This window comes from Vitis vinifera, chromosome 1, assembly GCF_030704535.1.
Source record: "Vitis vinifera cultivar Pinot Noir 40024 chromosome 1, ASM3070453v1".
Taxonomy (NCBI): domain Eukaryota; kingdom Viridiplantae; phylum Streptophyta; class Magnoliopsida; order Vitales; family Vitaceae; genus Vitis; species Vitis vinifera.
The window spans coordinates 14,180,901-14,187,994 of NC_081805.1; positions in this window are offsets into that span (position 1 = coordinate 14,180,901).

The window sequence follows — 7,094 nt, forward strand, 5'->3', positions numbered from 1 at the left end:
GAATGACTCAAGGTCGTGAGCTCAGGGCTTTGGATTCTATGATTAATTCAAGGATGTGGATATCATGAACTGCTACGGGTTATGAGCTCAAGCCTTTAGATACTATGAACACCTCAAGGTTGTGATTGACATGAATGACAACAGGTCATGAGTTCAGGACTCTAGATTCTGTGAATAGCTCAAGGTTGTCATTGACATGACTAAGTCGTGAGCTCAAGAATCTTGATGGTATAAATAATTTAGAGTTGTTGATGACATGAATGATTATGGGACATGAGCTCAAGCCTATAAATACTATGAAGAGCTTAGGGTTATGGTTAACACGAACAAATCCAAGTCGTGAGCTCAACGCCCTAAATCCTAAGAACATCTTTGGGTTTTGGTTGACATAAATGACTACATGTTGTGAGCTCAAGGCTCTAGATGTTATGAAAAACTTAGAGTTATGGTTGATATGAATGACTCCAGGTCATGAGCTCAGGTCTCTGGATGGTATGAATAGATTTGGGGTGCGATTAACATGAACGACTACGGGTCGTGAACTCAAGGCACTATATGGTATGAACAATTAAGAGCTATAATTGATATGAAAAACTCCATCCCATGATCTCAAGGGTCTAGATGTTGTGAACAACTTAGGGTTGTGGATGAGAGGAATGACTCCGGCTCATGAGCTCAGGCCTTTAGATACTGTGACCAACTTAGGGTTGGTATTGACTTGAATGACTTTGGGTCATGAGATCAAGGTTCTAGATACTATGAACAGGTGAGGGATGTAGTTGACATGAATGACTCCAAGTCATGAGCTTAGGGTTCTAGATGCTATGAGCAACTCTAGCCTATGGTTGACATGAATGACCACAGGTCATGAGCTCAAGGCTCTAGATGCTATGAACAACTCAAGGTTGTGGATGACATGAATGATTTTAGGTTGTAAGCTCAAGGCTTTAGATGCTATGAACAACTCAGGGTTGTGGATGACATGAATGACACTGGCTCAAGAGCTTAGGCCTCTAGATACTATGAAATGCTCAAGGCCTTTATTGACTTGAAAAACTCCGAGTTGGCTTTAGATGAAATGAACAACTCAGTGCTGTCATTGAAATGAATGGCTTGAGGTCATAAGCTCATGTCTCTAGATCCTACGATTAGTTCAGGGATGTAGATAATATGAACTACTCTAGGTCATAAGCTCAAGCCTATAGATACTATGAAAGCCTCAGGGTTGTGGTTGACATGAAGGACACCAAGTCATCAACTTAGGGCTCTAGATTCTATGACCAACTCTGGGTTGTGGATTACATGAATGACTTTGGCTCATGAGCTAAGGCCTCTAGGTACTATGAACAACTTAGTGCTATTATTGACTTCAAAGACTCTAGGTTGGGAGCTCAAGGCTCTAGATGCTTTGAATAGGTCAAGGTTGTAGTTGACATGAACAACACTAGGTCGTGATCTTAGGGATCTTAATCCTTCGAATAATTCAAGGTTACGAATGACATGAATGAATCTGGGTAATGAGCTTAGGCCTCTAGATACTATGAAGAGCTTAGGGCTGTGGTTGACATGAGCGAATCTAGGTCACTAGCTTAAAGTTCTAGATGGTATGAATAGCTCTAGAGTGTGGTTGACATGAACAATTATAGGTCATTATCTCAGGGCACTAGATGTTATGAGCAATTGACGGCTTTGGTTGAAATGGACAACTCTAGCTCGTGATCTCAAGGCTCTTGAAGTTGTGAAGAACTCAAGGTTGTGGATGACATGAACGACTCCAACTCATGAGCTCAGGCTTGTTGTTGACTTGAATGACTTTGGGTCATGAGCTTAAGGCTCTAGATGCTATGAACAAGTTAGGGTGGTGGTTGACATGAATGACTCCAGGTTGTGAGCTGAGGGTTCTAGATGCAATGAGCAACTCTAGGCTGTGGCTGACATGAATGACTACAGATCATGAGATTAAGGCTTTAGATGTTATGAACAACTCAGTGATATGGTTAACATAAACAACTTTAGGTCATGAGATTAGGGCTCTAGATTAGTATGAAAAACTTAGGGCTATGAGTGACATGAACGACTCCGAATCATGAGATCAGGCCTCTACATACTATGAATAGCTCAAGTCTGATATTGACTTGAAAGGCTCCGGGTCATGAGCTCAAAGCTCTAGATGTTATGAGTAGCTCAAGGTTGTGGTTCACATAAATGACAATGGGTTATGAGCTAAAGGCTCTAGATTGTATGAATAATTCAACGCTGTGTATGACATGAACAACTCTGGGTCATGAGCTCAAAACTTTAGATACTCAACTCTAGGTCGTGAGCTTAAGGTTCTAGATGCTATGAACAACTCTGGGTTGTGGATGACATGAACGACTTTGAATCATGAACTCAAGTCTCTAAATACTATGAACAACTCAAGGTTGTTATTGACTTGAGAGATTCCGGGCCATGAGCTCAAGGCTCTAAATGTTATAAATAGCTTAGAGTTGTGGTTGACATGAAGGACTTCGAGTTGTGATCTCAAGGATCTATATCCTAGGAATATTTCACGCTTGTAAATGACTTGATCAACTCTAGGTCATGAGCTTAGGCCGCTAGATACTATGAAGAGCTTAGAGTTGTGGTTGACACGAGGACTCCAAATCATGAGCAACTTTAGGATATGGTTAACATGAATGACTATAGGTCATGAGCTCAAGGCTTTTGATGCTATAAACCACCAAGGGTTATGGTTGACATGAATAAATCTAGGTCATGAGATCAGGGATCTAGATGCTACAAACAAATTTAGGCTTTGATTGATATGAACGACTACAAGTCATGAGCTTAGGGCTTTAGATGTTATGATCAACTAAGGGTTATGGTTCACATGAACAACTCTAGGTCATGAGCTTAAGGTTCTAAATGCTATGAATAGCTTTGGGTTGTACTTGACATGAACTGTTATGGGTCTTGACCTCTAGGCTTAAGATACTATGCATAGCTCAAGGCTATAGTTGACATGAATGACTTCAAGTCGTGAGGACATGTCTATAGATGCTATGAATAACTCTAGGCTGTAGCTGACAAGAATGACTACAGGTCGTAAGCTCAGGGCTCTAGATTTTATGAAAAGCTCAAGGCTATAGTTGACATCAACAACTCCAGCTCATGATCTCAAGGTCTAGATGTGGTGAACAACTCAGGGTTGTGGATGACATGAATGACTTCGACTCATGAGCTCAAGCATCTAGATATTATGACCAGCTCTGAGCTGTTTGATTCGTTCCCAATTGGTGTCTCAGCTGATTCATGTCCAGCTGGTGCTCTTTGATTGAGGGAGTAATCAACAAAATTTATAACCTATATCACCATGCATTAGGATAGTTTTAGCTAATATAGCATAGTGGCTCTAGGATTGTTCTCTGAGAAGGGTTTTCAACTCACAACTAATACCAATTCAAAGTTAAATTGGTGCTTTTTCATTTCAAGGTTAGCTTAAGAAATAAAACACAAAATTTGGTTAAACGAGGTTTTGTTTCAAGCTAACTAAAAAGAAAGTAATGGAAATTACTTATGAAGAAAAACATTCCTTGGAGGTTTGGGTTCACAGGGGAGGTTCCTTATGCAAAAGCAGAGCTCCGGTCATTTGGTTCATTTCCTCGCATTAGAGAATTAACATATAGTCAATTCTCTAACCGGTGTTGTACAGATGTATCCTTTAAATGGATTTCAGCTTTAATTCCCTCTCACTGATGCAACTTGGAATGGCTCGTGCCTCGCACCTAGCATTTGCCATTCAAGGTGATCTTTAACTTTGGACTTCCCTTCTCAAGCTTGTAAGAGATAACTAATGGATGTCTTCTTAGAGTCCAAAAGCTTACTAATTGTTGGCAATTCTAGAAAATCCTACCTTCAAGTCACTTCCCAAAAGCTCGCAAGAGGTAAACTAGTGTATCTCCATGGACGGAGATCACTTGCCTTACCAAGTGTTCACTCAAGTGAATTGAAGGTGTTTTAAGTTAACTAAAAACATAGAAATCATTAAAGGATCACACTTTCTCTTCTTTAATGGCTGAAACCACAAAGCTACTAATTCTTGCACTTGGAACCTTTCCCGGCAACCTTAGCTCCAAGGAACTAAAAGTCTAGCTACTCATTCTCTGAGGAAACTTCCTCAGAGCTTGTTTGGCTAGTAAGAAAAAGAATCAGAAAACAAAAATATATATGAAAAATAGAGCAAGTGCTCTGTAAAATATATTTCTTGCAAAATTGTACAAAAGATGCGTCTGGTTACAAGCTCCACACACACCCTTTTTTTAAGAAAATTACAAACTATCTATCTGAGGTTATTCACCCTTTTTTTCTTACTTAAAGACTAAGGAATCCTATGATAGGTGGGTTACAAGGAGAGTTTGGGGATTTAAATATCAAATATCTAAAGCAAAATATCTCAAAAAGTCGGTCAGGAAGCTTCAGGAGAAATTCCGTTGCACTATGCAAAATGGAGACTTGGTCGTCAGTATTATCAGAGTTTGCTTTTTGATTGTGAGCGGAAATGGATCCAACGAATCACGAGTGTCTGACGAGCCAAGCTGTCCGGGGAATCCGAATTGTCGGCTGCGGATGCTCTCCGGGTAAGCGCTATTAGAGGATCCGGACATGTCTGATCGGGGAAGTTGAAACGCCTCCTCTCCCATCCGGCGTCAGACGTCGGATGTGAGATATTCAGAGAAGGTGGAATGTCGACTGGACAGAATTCTTCCCTGGGTGGAATGAGCTATGCCGCGGGTCGTAAGGGGGACCGTCTGCATGTGCAAGGTGTAGGGACCCCTCCTCTTAATGACACGGAGCGCGCATCGCTATCCGGAGCAGCTCCATCTGAATTCCCCAAGAGGACACGTGGTGCACTCCCCTATCTGGACTCCCTCAGGGAGAAGCACACGGCACTCGTGAACATCACACCCCGGACGATAGCATATCCTATCCGGATATGTTGTCTGGATCATTGACTAAAGTGAACAAGCCTTGCTACGTCATTCCGCCAGCCTGCCACAGCCCATGTTCCGCCGCCCTCCGATGGTGTGTCCGAATGCCCTATCCGGACATCCTTATCATGGATTCCAAAGAACTCTCCTCAATCTCGGATTGCTTTGGTGATAAAAAAGCTATCAAAACACCAAAACTTAACACAATTTGATTAGAATTGATTGCAAGGGTCCTTAACATGTTAATTGGGTTAAAAGGTGATAACTACTACTCAAAAGTGTTTAAAAGAGTTAATTACAAGCTATCAAATAGCACTTTTTGAGTAGTATCACTGTTGTTGACTTGAAAGACTCTGGGTCTTGAGGTAGAGGCTTTAGATGCTATGAACAGCTCAAGGTTGGGGTTGAAATGAAAGACTTATGGTTTTGAGCTACGGGCTCTAGATCCTATGAACAATTTAGGGTTGTGGATGACAAGAATGACTCCAGGTCATGAGATAAGGCTACTAGATACTTTGAACAGCTCAAGTCTATTGTTGACTTGAAAGACTATGGATTGGGAGCTCTAGGCTCTACATGCTATGAACAACTCAAGGTTGTGGTTAATATGAACGACTCCGGGTTGTGAGCTTAGGGCTTTAGATGCCATGAACAACTTAGGGCTATGAATTACATGAACGACTTCGGGTCATGAGCTCAAGGCTCTAGATACTATGAACATGGTTATGGTCGACATGAAAGACTTTGGGTCTTAAGCTTAATGCTTTAAAAGCAATGAACAACTCAAAATTGTGGATGATATGAATGACTCAAGATCCTATGAGCTCACACCTCAAGATGCTATGAACCACTAAAGTTTGTGGATAATATGAACGATTCTTTATCATGAGCTCAATCCTTTAGATGTTATGAACAACTTAGGGTTATGGATAACATGAACGATTCCTGGTCATAAGCTGAAGGATCGAAATACTATGAACAACTCAAGGTTGTGGTTGACATAAATGGCTCTAAGTTGTGAGCTCAGCACTTTAGATGCTATGAATGTATGAGGATTGTGGATGAGATGGGCTATGGTGGGTCATGAGCTTAGGGCTTTCGATGCTACGAACTGCTCAGGGCAGTGGATGACTTGAGCTACTCCAGATCTTGAGGTAAAGGTTATGGATGCTATGAACAACCCAAAGTTGTGAATGATATGAATGACTCATAATCCCATGAGGTTGAGCCTATAGATGCTATGAATCACTCAGGGCTTTGGTTGAAATGAACGACTCTGGGTTGAGAGCTCAAGGCTTTAGATGCTATGAAAAGCTTAGAGTTGTGGATGATATGAACAACTTTGGATCCTGGTAGCTTAGGCCTCTAGATACTATGAACCACTTAGGGTTGTGGATGATATGAATCATTCTACATGATTAGCTCAAACCTCTAAGTGTTATGAATAGATTAGGGCTATAGATGACATGAACAACTCCTAGTCATGAGTTCAAGGCTCTAGATGCAATGAATGACTCTTTGCTCTAGTTGAGATGAACAACTCTGAGTTATCACCTTAAGGCTCTAGATGCTATGAATAGCTTAAGGCTATTGTTGATAGTTTATGGTTGTGAGCTCAGGCCTTTAGATGTTATGAACAACTCAGGCTTGTGGTTGACATGAACATCTTTGGGTCATGACATTAGGGCTCTAAATGCTATGAACAACTCAAGGTTGTGGAAGACAAGAATGACTCCTGATGCGACTCATGGTAGCTTAGCTTTAAAGGCGTATCAACAAAATTTATACCTTAAATACTATTACTAAAGTAGCCAAGCTACTATAGCATAGTGGTTCTAGGATCGTTCACTGGGAAGGGTTTTCGCAAACACTAGTGATATTCAAATTAGGAAAATAGGTGATTTTCTTATGGATGTTAGCTTTAAAAGAAGATGTAAATGTTTTAGAAAGATTTAAACTAATCTAAGCTAACATTAAAGACTAAAATGAAAGGGTGTAAAAACAAGTTTCTCAAAGATAGGATAGCTATGCTCTGGCTCTTATGCAAATTGGAAATCTCAGGATAGGCTCCTCGCGTTGGGGTTGCAACTATGGTGATGCTTGCTTCCCGAACCGGTATGGATT